The 13,136-nt window shown below is 50.5% G+C and overlaps 1 long non-coding RNA gene across 1 annotated transcript in view; it reads left to right on the top strand.

Annotated features, from left to right (window-relative positions):
• The window catches only part of LOC143299012 (uncharacterized), a 177,814-nt gene extending 172,720 nt beyond the window's left edge, over positions 1-5,094 (top strand). Inside the window, exon 3 of the long non-coding RNA XR_013057454.1 lies at positions 5,010-5,094. This is a non-coding gene — a long non-coding RNA (uncharacterized LOC143299012). The remainder of the gene's footprint in view (positions 1-5,009) is intronic.
• Positions 5,095-13,136: the final 8,042 nt, after the last annotated feature.

The following is a 13,136-nucleotide window of genomic DNA, read 5'->3' as shown; positions in this document are numbered from 1 at the left end:
GTGCCGGGGAACGAGGGAGAAGTGGGGTCGGGAGCGAAGGTGGCGGGTGGAGGTGAAGGTGGCGGGTGGGGGTGAAGGTGGCGGGTGGGGGTGAAGGTGGGGTGAAGGTGGCGGGTGGAGGTGAAGGTGGCGGGTGGGGGTGAAGGTGGCGGGTGGGGGTGAAGGTGGGGTGAAGGTGGCGGGTGGGGGTGAAGGTGGGGTGAAGGTGGCGGGTGGGGGTGAAGGTGGCGGGTGGGGGTGAAGGTGGGGTGAAGGTGGCGGGTGGGGGTGAAGGTGGCGGGTGGGGGTGAAGGTGGGGTGAAGGTGGCGGGTGGGGGTGAAGGTGGGGTGAAGGTGGCGGGTGGGGGTGAAGGTGGCGGGTGGGGGTGAAGGTGGCGGGTGGGGGTGAAGGTGGCGGGTGGGGGTGAAGGTGGGGTGAAGGTGGCGGGTGGGGGTGAAGGTGGCGGGTGGGGGTGAAGGTGGGGTGAAGGTGGGGTGAAGGTGGCGGGTGGGGGTGAAGGTGGGGTGAAGGTGGCGGGTGGGGGTGAAGGTGGGGTGAAGGTGGCGGGTGGGGGTGAAGGTGTGCGGGTGGGTGGGTGAAGGTGGGGGGGGGGGTAGGGGAGGTGGCTGTGAAGGTGGGGGGGGGGGGGGGGGGGTGGTGAGCAAGGTGGGGTGGGGGGTGAAAGGTGGGGTGAAGGTGGGGAGGTGGGGTGAAGGTGGGGGGTGAAGGTGGCGGGGGGGTGGTGGGGAAGGTGGGGGTGAAGGTGGGGGAGGTGGGGTGAAGGTGGGGTGAAGGTGGCGGTGGGGTGGTGGGGTGGGGTGAAGGTGGGGGGGGGTGAAGGTGGGGGTGAAGGTGGGGGAGGTGGGGTGAAGGTGGCGGTGGGGGTGAAGGTGGGGGAGTGCGGGTGGGGGTGAAGGGGCGGGGGGGGTGAGGGGGTGAAGGTGGCGGGTGGGGGTGAAGGTGGGGTGAAGGTGGCGGGGTGAGTGGGGTGGGTGAAGTGGGTGAGGTGGGTGGGGGTGAGGTGGGGCGGGGGTGGGGGTGAAGGTGCTTAATTTTATAGTGGTTAAGGTGGCCGGGGGAGATGTGCATGAGGGAGGCGAAGCTGTTGAAGTGGGATTGGGGCGGTAGAGTTGGTGAGTGGGGATTGAGGTGGCTGACTGTACTTCAACATTTCTCAATAAGTGTCAGCCATTTTGTTCCCCCCAAAAGGGAATTTAGCATGCACTGCAGGCGACAGCTGTTTGATCGTGTGGCATCTATGTGAGGTGGCTACTGCCTCGCTGTGCACTGAGTACTGTTCTTTCAACGAATTAGTCTAATCCAATTGCTTTATAGAAGTGTCTGGTGTGGTAAACATTGATGTGCTGGTTTTAATGGTGGGTTGTGTTACTGTTTCTGTCAAGCAATTTGTGTGAAATTTGGGAGTTTTCCCAGGGCGAGGGCTCGTTGGTAAGGTGGGGGGACGTGAGCCCGGCAACTGATGCACAGGACGGCATGGAGACGATTATTGCTTCTTATATGAGCCAACTTGAAGGAAAGTGTGTGTGTGGCGGGGACGGTCGGGGGGGGGGTAATCTGCCTTCACCAGCCCAACGCTCAGCTTATATCACAGACTGACATAAGCTTACAGTTGGGCCAACGGCAAAGTGATTTACAGCTTAGTCTTTGCGAAGGACTATGTCTCGCACACATGGAGACAAGATTACACTGGCTCTTAGTGCTGCAGCTTGAGGGCTAGTTAGCCTTTGAGAACCATCCCAGCGCCGGCTGTCTTAAAACCCTCTTGGCCGAGAAAGTGGGTGTGTAACGTGGGCAAGACACTCTCCACTATAATCAAATTCTAGCCCAGATAGTTATGGCAGCAGTTGCCTCTTCTGCTGTTCTGATGGTCTAAGTCGGACACGACTGACTGTCATACATTCACCAGTTCTGTCTTCTTTTCCCGGCAGCTGCCCATCAGAGGTCTGGAAGCTGATGAATTATGAACATCGGCGACGAACGAGATAATGTTGGTTTTCAGAACATACGTTTCAGAAGATTCCTCAGCATCTTTCTTTTTTTTTTTTCTCAGCATCGTCTCAAAGAAGGAACCACAGATCATGACAAGCACCACAAGCGTCACACAAAAAGCCAAGGAAGACGACAGAAACATTGTTCGTGAGCTGAGCTGGTTACCCATAGTCACCCTTCTGTTAGTGAGATGAGAAAGTTATGCTGATTCTGATTCTGGTATGGATTGTTCGTGAGCTGAGTTGGTTATCCATAGTCACCCTTCTGTTAGTGAGATGAGAAAGTTATGCTGATTCTGGTTCTGATATGGATTGTTTGTGAACTGAGTTGGTTACCCATAGTCACTCTTCTCTTACTGAGACGCTAAAGTTATGCTGATTTTATTTCTGATTCTGACCCCTAGACTTACCCCATGATGGATTCCAGATACTGTTTTTATCTTCATTCAACAGGCTTGTGAGCTGCGGCTCCCACATTTACTCTCATGTATGATTGGGTGTGTTCGTAGATGTCAGTTTTTAACCACGCCATATTTTTTTTTCTTTTTGATATGTGGTTCTTTTGTTGTTGTTTTTTTAAATATGGTTCAAGAGGTTTGGAGGGGTTTTGTGGCTTCAGCTGTACCCCGCCGTATAGGCAACCGTACTCTGTTTTCGGGGGTATGAATGATGGGCATGTTCTTGTTTCCATACACCCACCGAGTGGTGTGTATTCGGGAGGATGAATGGTGGGCTTGTCCTTGTTTCCATAACCCACCGAACGCTGGCATGGATGGCACGATCTAGACGCGCGCGCTTCTGAACGCGTACACACACGGAGGAGGTTCAGGCACAAGCATGTCTGTACATCTGTTCACTTTGATGATTGGGAAAACTCTCCCTCGCTCATCCACAAGGTTGCCGATACCGGGATCAAACCCAGGACGCCCAGACTGTACGTCCAATGTTTTAACCGCTCTGCTGTTGCGCAACAGGTCGGCAGACACTTGAAGATCACTGGGAAAAAAAACAACAGAGGATAGAAACAGGAAGGATTACAGTAAGGTGAAGAGAGAGAGATAGAGAGAGACAGAGAGAGACAGAGTTGCTGAAGTGTTCAATTGTTCAACGCAAGTGGCATTCCTCCGCACAGTCGAGGTAGCGAAGAGGATGAAGTGCTTCTCAAACCTCATGTCCTGGCTTCTTCAACTCTTCTGCCTGAGTGACAGGCAACGATTAGCGCGCTGTTTTGTTGTTGGTTTTTTGTTTGGGCTTTTTGTTGTTGGTTTTTGGTGGGTTTGTTTTGTTGTTTTTTTGGGGGGAGGGGGGGGGAAGGGTTGTTTTGTTTTTTGCTGTCCGTTTTTCACCGACCCCCCCCCCCCCCCCCCCCCACCCACCACCACCCTCCATCCCCGCACAATCCCGGACAGTTGTCGTGTGTTATAAAATGTGAACTGTATGCAGTGCCTTTCGCTCGTGGGGGTTGGCTTGCTTCCAGTTATGTAAGTCGAAAAATAATGAAACTTGAGGGGTTAATCAAAAGAAAGGAAGGAAGAAAGAAGAAAAAAGAAAAAGAAAGAAAGAAGAAAATGAATAATTAACATCTCTCTCTCTCTCTCTCTCTCTCTCTCTCTCTCTCTCTTCTGTCTGTCTGTCTGTTTCTGTCTCTTTCTCTGTCTCTCTCTCTGTCTGTCTGTCTGTCTGCCTGTCTGTCTGTCTGTCTGTCTGTCTGTCTGTCTGTCTGCCTGTCTCTCTCTCTCTCTCTCTCTCTCTCTCTTAGAACTGATGACGTGACGACCTGAGGCTGGGCATAGTCGCTACGTCGTCACAATGACGTTGCATTGCATTACATCACTGAACCAGCTGACTGTCCGTCTCTGCCTGATGCCACTGCAGTACGTTATATTATCATTCTAAAACTCTGAAACAGGTGAGCATTGTGTACGTGTTTCAAGGATACACGACACGACAAAATACAGCTTTACCTTAAATGACACGAAAAACACTGAAAGGTGTGTGTGTGTGTGTGTGTGTGTGTGTGTGTGTGTGTGTGTGTGTGTGTGTGTGTGACTCTTTCTGTCTCTGTCTCTGTCTCTGTCTTTCTCTTCCCCCTCCCCCCTCTCTCTATATCTATCTATCTATCTATCTATCTATCTATCTATCTATTAATATCTATCTATCTACCTCTCTCTCATTGGATTGCGTTAAATTACATTGCAAACACTGGAAGATGTATGCGTAACTCTCTCTCTCTCTCTCTCTCTCTCTCTCTCTCTCTCTCTCTCTCTCTCTCTCTCCTCTCTCTCTCTCTCATTACATTACATTACAGTTTCTCAAGAAGGCGTCACTGTGTTCGGACAAATCCATATACGCTACACCACATCTGGTTGGGCAGATGCCTGACAGCAGCATAACCCAACGCGCTTAGTCAGGCCCTGTGTGCATGCATGTATACATTTGTGTACCTATCATTGTGGATTTCATCCACGGAGAGGACAACCCTTTTGTTGCCGTGGGTTCTTTTTCAGTGCGCCAAGTGCATGCTGCACACGGGACCCCGGTTTATCATCTCACGCGAATGACTAATCGCTCCGTTTGATTTTTCCAGTCAAACAATTGGAGAAAGGGAGAGAGAGCGGGAATCGAACCCAGTCCCTCACAGACACTGTCTTGGCAAATGAGCATCTTAACCATTCTGCCACCTTCCTCGAGGTATAACATTACACTGAGAAAAAAAAGAAAATGATCGTTGTTAACCATTTACCATTCTGTCACCGTCCTCTGCATTGCATTACATTTTTATTAAAAATAAAAATTAAAAATAAAAACTGACACGGGGGTGACGTAATTACATAACATCATTTCATATTAACATGACGTTACAAACGATGAAAAGATATGATACATGTACATTGTGTGTGTGTGTGTGTGTGTGTGTGTGTGTGTGTCTGTCTGTCTGTCTGTGTGTCTGTGTGTGTATGTGTGTGTGTGTGTCTGTGTGTGTGTGTGTGTGTGTGTGTGTGTGTGTGTGTGTGTCCCAGGCTGATGACGTGATGGTCAGAGCCCGGGCGTCGTCGCCACGCCGCAGCCAGCCTGAGGATGAGGGAATCGACCCTCCGCCCCCCCGCCCCTCTGCCATGCCCCTGCCCGGGCCTCCAGGCCTCTTCAGCGGCCTAGGCCTAGCCCGGCACACCACCACCACCACCAGCACCACCACCACCACCACCAACACCCTCATCACAGCCGTCAATACCGATCCCAACACTACAGACAACAGCACCACCGTCACAGCCAACCCTACAACCACCGCCAACAACAACACCAACAACACCGATTTCTTAAACGTCTCCAGCTCAGCAAGCACCGACAGCTACAACAACAACAGCAGCTCCAACTACAGCAGCTACAACAACATCTACAACAACAACTACAACACCAACACCAGCTACACCACAACAGCAGCAGTAACAGCAGTGGCAACGTGTGGACCACGTCCTTTGTGGAGCCGTTCCGCGGGGAGGTGACGACTGGCGGCAAGAGCACCGAGGACTACGCGCGCCTGAAGGAGCAGTTCTACCAGTCCTACGACCCCCAGGTGGGGGTGCACACGGCGGCCGTCCTGGGGGGCATCCTGGGCTGGCTCATCGTCTACCTGGTCTACAAGACCAAGGTGGGTGTGGTGCTCCGTGTCTGTCTTATCACCGTCAGTTTTTGTCGTTTCAGTTTCTGTTTCTCAAGGAGGCGTCAGTTCGTTCGGGTAAATCCATATACGCTACACCACATCTGCCAGGCAGATGCCTGACCAGCAGCGTAACCCAACGCGCTTAGTCAGGCCTTGAGTTCGTTCATATGTTTTTGTGTCTATCAGAGTGGATTTTCTTTTTCTGCAGCGGAATTCAGCCAGTGCTGCAGTTGTGTACTTCACATGGGACCTCGGTTAATCGTTTCATCTGAATGACTAGACGTTCAGTTTAATTTTCCAGTCAAAGTTAGGAGAAAGGGCGAGAGCGGGATTCGGACCGTCTCCGTATTGTATTCGTATTTCTTTTTATCACAGCAGATTTCTCTGTGTGAAATTCGGGCTGCTCTCCCTAGGGAGAGCGCGTCGCTATAATACAGCGCCACCCATTTTTTTGTATTTTTTCCTGCGTGCAGTTTCATTTGTTTTTCCTATCGAAGTGGATTTTTCTATAGAATTTTGCCAGGAACAACCCTCTTGTTGCCGTGGGTTCTTTTACGTGCGCTAAGTGCTTGCTGCACACGGGACCTCGGTTTATCGTCTCATCCGTATGACTAGCGTCCAGACCACCACTCAAGGTCTAGTGGAGGGGGAGAAAATATCGGCGGCCGAGCCGTGATTCGAACCAGCGCGCTCAGATTTTCTCGCTTCCTAGGCGGACGCGTTACCTCTAGGCCATCACTCCACTGGCAGATCAGCATCTTAACCATTCCACCACCTTCCTCCATCAGAACAGTAGGGGCAGCTGTTGTCCCGACTATCTGGGTTCAAATTTGATTATTGCATGCCTTGGACCTGTAACCCTACCCATCTGCCCACAGGTGAAGAAATGGGGGATCAGCCTAGCCAAGGGGCGGGGCTCGTTTCCCTGTGTGTGTGTGTGTGTGTGTGTGTGTGTGTGTGTGTGTGTGTGTGTGTGTGTGTGTGTGTGTGTGTGAAATCAAGTCAAGAGTTTATTTCATGATGGTAAATTGAATAAGCAACAATTGCTTTTTTACATCAAGCCATCAATGGAAAAAAAAAAACACCAAAAAACAAAAAAAACAAACACACAAACAGGAGAGAGAGAGAGAGAGAGAGAGAGAGAGAGAGAGAGAGAGAGAGAGAGAGAGAGAGAACAAGCAAAATAAAAGCAACAACAACAAACAAAATGAATATATATAAAAGAACATTGTGATCATGAAATACACAATTGCATTTCTATTTCACACACACACACACACACACACACACACACACACACACAATTGAACACAAATGATCGGACATAAATACACCATGCCCATCCCATTCACGTGCATTTCACAATTAATAAAAGAAGTATTAGACTATCAGATCCATATTATTGTTTTACTTTTAATCCTTTTCAATGAGATGATGGGGTGTGTGTGTGTGTGTGTGTGTGTGTGTGTGTGTGTGTGTGTGAAATAGAAATGCAATTGTGTATTTCATTAATTTTTGTAATATGCTCAAAGTAGGCAAATAAGTCATTTTAGCTGTGAGTAAAATGATTAGATCTGCAAAAGTTGCCTAGCTATACTTTTGGAGTTAAAAGACAGTTGTGTTTTCTCAACTTTTATGTGACATTGTTGTGTATTTGGAAATGTTTGTTCTCGGCAAGAAAAGATTATTTTGCAGTAATCCTCCATAGTACAATAGGAGTGAAAGGATAATCAAAACTTGAAACTCACCTTGCCATCACCCCCTCACTCTCTGTCAAGGGGCAGGAGGAGGCAAGGCTGGTGTAATATTGGTGTCTGTGTGCGTGTGGAGAGGTACGGGGGTGGGAACAGGGGTGGAGGGGTTAGGAAGGAAGGAGGGAAGTTTTGGAGGGGTGTGTGTTGTGTGTGTGTGTGGGGGGGGGGGGGCGGGGGTCATGGGGGTGCCCTGTTTTGTGTATATATTGTAGCGAATGAATGTGTGTGTGTGTGGGGGGGGGGGGGGGGGGGGCGGGGGGGGGGGGGGGGGGGCATGGGGGTGCCCTATATTGCAGCGAGTGTGTGTATTGTGGTGTGTGTGTGTATTGGTGTGTGTGTGTGTGTGTGTGTGTGTTGTGGTGTGTGTGTGTATTGTGGTGTGTGTGTGTGTGTGTGTATTGTGGTGTGTGTGTGTGTGTGTGTGTGTGTGTGTGTGTGTGTGTGTGTGTGTGTGTGTGTGTGTATTGTGGTGTATGTGTGTGTGTATTGTGGTGTGTGTGTGTGTGTGTGTGTGTGTATTGGTGTGTGTGTGTGTGTGTGTATTGTGGTGTGTGTGTGTGTGTGTGTGTTGTGGTGTATGTATGTGTGTGTATGTGTGTATTATGGTGTGTGTGTGTGTGTTGTGTGTGTGTGTGTGTGTGTGTGTGTGTGTGTGTGTGTTGTGGTGTGTGTGTGTATTGTGGTGTGTGTGTGTGTGTGTGTGTGTGTGTATTGTGGTGTGTGTGTTGTGGTGTGTGTGTGTGTGTGTATTGTGGTGTGTGTGTATTGTGGTGTGTGTGTGTGTGTGTGTGTGTGTGTGTGTGTGTGTGTGTGTGTGTGTGTGTGTGTGCTGTATCAGACCTGTGATACTGCCCACCTTGCTGCCCCCAGGTGAAGAAGTGGGTGATCAGCCTGGCCAAGGGGCGGGGCACCAAGCGCCAGCAGCGACACACGGAGAAGGAGGTGTGCCAGGTATTTGCCGAGTTCCAGGACCATGCCCTGAACCCTGACCCTTACCTCTTCCCGCCCTGCCCCCACCTCACCGACCTCCACCACCACCACCACCCCGTCCCGCGGCTGATGCAGCAGCAGAGGCTGTGGCCGCCAGGGGCAGAGGAGACCCTCCGCTGCCCGGACTGCGACCCCCAGTCCCCAGGGTCCTGCTGTCACTGTCAGCACCAGCATGTCCCGGAGAGATACTCGGGCGATCTGACGTCGCCCTTCCACCACCCCGACCACTCCCTACAGTGCCCTGTGTGTGGCGGGACTCCTTACGAGGACTCGCTCCAAGGCACGCACCCCGACCACCATCACCGTTGCCCAATGCCCAGCATCGTGGTGGACTCCTACGCCTCCCTCCCGCCCACGGAAACTACCGGGGGGTGTTCTTTTCAAGGTCTCCACGCGTCTGATCAGGGATGCAGCAGCAACGACAAGAAAGCCCGCCACAAGATCGGCGGCCGTGTCAGTGACGGCGGTGGTGTCGTGGAGGGGAGGGGGAAGGGGAAGGAGGGGAGGAGGAAGCGGTACCGGAGGAAGAGGAGCCGGCCGCTGCCCGGGGTGAGGGTGGTGGAGGCGGAAGCGGGGGAGGAGGAGGAGGAGGAGGCGGCGGACACCCGCGCCCTGCTGCCCCCGCCCTGCTCCCTTGGGGACTCGGCCCGCGCCACGGCAAGGTGCTGGGGTGTGGAGGGGGGGAGGGGGGGCTGTGCCACGTAGTGCTGGGTTGTGCCTTGTAGTGCTGGGTTGTGTCACGTAGTGCTGGGTTGTGCCTTGTAGTGCTGGGTTGTGTCACGTAGTGCTGGGTTGTGCCTTGTAGTGCTGGGTTGTGCCTTGTAGTGCTGGGTTGTGCCTTGTAGTGCTGGGTTGTGCCTTGTAGTGCTGGGTTGTGCCTTGTAGTGCTGGGTTGTGCCTTGTTGTGCTGGGTTGTGCCTTGTTGTGCTGGGTTGTGCCTTGTAGTGCTGGGTTGTGCCTTGTAGTGCTGGGTTGTGCCTTGTAGTGCTGGGTTGTGCCTTGTAGTGCTGGGTTGTGCCTTGTAGTGCTGGGTTGTGCCTTGCAGTGATGGGTTGTGCCTTGTAATGCTGGGTTGTGCCTTGTAGTGCTGGGTTGTGCCTTGTAGTGATGGGCTGTGCCTTGTAGTCCTGGGCTGTGCCTTGTAGTGATGGGTTGTGCCTTGTAATGCTGGGTTGTGCCTTGTTGTGCTGGGTTGTGCCTTGTAGTGCTGGGTTGTGCCTTGTAGTGCTGGGTTGTGCCTTGTAGTGATGGGTTGTGCCTTGTAATGCTGGGTTGTGCCTTGTTGTGCTGGGTTGTGCCTTGCAGTGCTGGGTTGTGCCTTGTAGTGATGGGCTGTGCCTTGTAGTCCTGGGCTGTGCCTTGTAGTGCTGGGTTGTGCCTTGTAGTGCTGGGTTGTGCCACGTAGTGCTGGGTTGTGCCTTGTAGTGCTGGGTTGTACTGTGCCTTGTAGTGCTGGGCTGTGCCTTGTAATGCTGGGTTGTGCCACGCAGTGCTGGGCTGTGCCTTGTAGTGCTGGGTTGTGTCACATAGTGCTGGGCTGTGCCTTGAAGTGCTGGGTTGTGCCTTGTAGTGCTGGGCTGTGCCTTGTAGTGCTGGGTTGTGCCTTGTAGTGCTGGGTTGTGCCTTGTAGTGCTGGGTTGTGCCTTGTAGTGCTGGGTTGTGCCTTGTAGTGCTGGGTTGTACCACGCAGTGCTGGGCTGTGCCTTGTCGTGTTGAGTTATGCCTTATAGTGCTGGATTGTGCCATGTAGATTTAGGTCGTACCTTCAAGTGCTGGATTGTTCCACGTAGTGCTGGGCTGTGTCTTGCAGTGCTGGGTTGTGTAACGTGGTGATGGGTTGTGCCTTGTAGATCTAGGTCACGAACTTGTAGTGTTGGTCTGGTTCGGGTTGTACCTGGCACTGTTCGTTTGTGCCTTGTACTGTTCGTTTTGTGTTGTGTCCCTTCGCGTAAAGTTGGGCTGGACAGGGTCAGGTTGTGCCTCACACTGTTGGGTCGGTTTGTACCTTCTACTGTTGAGTTGTGCTGTGTGTCGTAGTGCTGGGTTGAGATGCGCATCGTAGTGTGCTCTGAGTTGTGCCTGGTAGAGTTGTGATGACTATACCTTGTGGTGTTTGAAAGCGTTGGCTTGTGCCTTGTAGAGTTGTGTTGTGTCTTGTAATGTGGTTTGGGTTGTGCATCTTAGTGTTGGGTGTGGACTTGTCTTTCAGGATTGGGTTGGGCCTTACTGGGTCGGGTTAATCCTTGTGTGTGTGTGTGTGTGTGTGTGTGTCTGTGCGTGTGCGTGCGTGCGTGTGTGTGTGTACGTGCGCGTGTGTGTGTGTGTGTGTGTATGAGTGTGTGTTTATGTTTATTCTGGGTTGAGATGGATTTGTATGATTTTTACTGTTTTGCACTGCATTGCGTGTTACTGTATCGCATCACGTTGTATTGCACACACACACACACACACACACACACACACACACACACACACACACACACACACACACACACACACACACACACACACACACACGCTATTGTTGTTGTTTTAACGAAATAACGTCAGTGCTGTACAGAGCGAGGAATGATAATTCTATGAATAGCAAATCATCACTTGGATTATGCCCCCTGAATGTCTGTCTCTCTGCCCCACCAACTATCCTGTCAATTCCATGTAGTTTTTCTTTTCTCTCTGCGGATCTATTTCTGTTCCATGAAAATGAGAAACTGATCACCCAGATAATGCTGAGAATACAATGTTTTCTGCCAGCGAAAAATTAAATGAATAAATAAATAGACAGATAAATAAATAAATAAATAAATATGTATACATATCAGTGGAATGAATAAATGAATAAATAAATGAACAGATAAGTAAATAATAAATTATCGAATGATAGGAAGAGGTGGTGGTGGTGCTGCTGCTGCTGCTGGAGTTTGTTTGTTTGCTTGTTTGTTTCTTTTTGTTTGTTTTTGTTTGTTGTTGTTTTTAGAGAGAAATGGACGCGTCGTGGAATATAATGTTGTTGGTTTTTTTCTTCTATCTGTCTCGATGTCCGTCAGCACACCCGTCTTTGTACGTCTCTGTCTGTCTTTGTTTCACTATCTCTTCTCACCAGATAGATAGATAGATAGATAGATAGATAGATTGATGAATCGATATATATGTGCGTGTGTGTGTGTGTGCGCGCGCGCAATACTCTGAGTGTGTGTATGTGTGTGTGTGTGCGTGCGTGCGTGCGTGCGTGCGTGTGTGTGTGTGTGTGTGTGTGTACGTGCATGCGTGCGTGTGTGTATGTGTGTCAAGTCAAGATTTTATTTCATGATGGTAAATTGAATAACAACCAATTGGTTGTTTTGTTGTTGTTTTTTTACATCAAGCCACCAATTAAAAAGTAAGAAAAAAGAAGAGAAAAAATACAGGAAAGAGAGAGGAGACAGAGACAGAGAACAAGCAAAATAAAAGCAACAACAAAAAACAAAAAGAATATATATATATATATGTGTGTGTGTGTGTGTGTGTGTGTGTGTGTGTATATATATATATAAGAACATTGTGATAATGAAATACACAATTGCATTGAAAGAAAAAAATTCACACACACACACACACACACACACACACACAATTGAACACAAATGCTCGGACATAAATACACCATGCCCATCCCATTCACGTGCACATATTCCCCCATATAACCACAAAATCCTTGCCAACACAAGCATAATACAAAACATTTCACAATTAATAAAAGAAGTATTAGACTAATAGATCAATATTTGTTTTACATTTAATCCTTTTCAATGGGGTGATTTTTCAGATTTGTTTTAATACACGTTCTTATTCACGATACTGTTTAGAGTGAGTGGAAGATCATTCCATAAATCTCCACCAGAATATAGAAAGCTGGACTTGAAAAGGTTGTTTTTTGGTTTGAGTATGCAGAGCCTGTGGTTGTGTTCATTAGTTCATGTGTGTGTGTGTGTGTGTGTGTGTGTGTGTGTGTGTGTGTGTTGGTATGTGTGCAAACTCAGGTATATGTGTCTTTGTGTGTATGTGTGTATATGCGTGTGTTTTCGCGCGCGCGCGCGTGTGTGTGTATGTGTGTGTCTGATTTTCTGTCTGTCTGCGTGTTTGTGCATCTGAGCGTGTGTGTGTGTGTGTCTGTGTCTTTCTGTGTCTGTCTGTGTGTCTGTGTGTGTCTGTATGTCTGTGCATGCGCGCTACGTGTCCACGTGTGTATAATGCTGATGACGCCACGCGGGGTGTGCAGGTGGGTGCAGAACATGCCGCTGTTGATGCGCAGCCAGCAGGACGTCAACGGCCTGATGCTGTACGTGCAGCCCGCTCTGCTGGGGGCCCACAAGCAGGCCTCCTGCCCGCTCATCTCCAACGCCCTGCACTTCGCCGCCCTGCCGCTCCTGGGCGTGCCCGGCACGGGCTGCAACAACAGCATGCCCTCTCTGGTGGACAGGGCTCCGCTCGGCAAACTCCAAGACAGCGCTGAGATGAAGAAGAAGCAGCAGTACGAGGGGAAGAAGAAGCAGCAGTACGAGGGGAAGAAGAAGGAGGAGAAGAAGAGGAGGAAGAAGAAGGAGAAGAGCCTGTGCGACGAGGAGGATTTAAGGCTGCTTCATCCGGTGCCCTGCTGCGCTGCAGCTGCTGGTGCTGGTGCTCCCCCTCCTCCCAGGACGAGGTCTTCACTGTCCCACCCCCCTGGCGGTGGCGGGGAGGAGAAGAGGAGCTCACTGCCGGTC

This window comes from Babylonia areolata, chromosome 24 (assembly GCF_041734735.1).
Source record: "Babylonia areolata isolate BAREFJ2019XMU chromosome 24, ASM4173473v1, whole genome shotgun sequence".
In the NCBI taxonomy this organism is placed as follows: Eukaryota; Metazoa; Mollusca; class Gastropoda; order Neogastropoda; family Buccinidae; genus Babylonia; species Babylonia areolata.
Note: the sequence above shows the minus strand (reverse complement) of the source record. Positions and strands in the feature narration are given on the sequence as shown.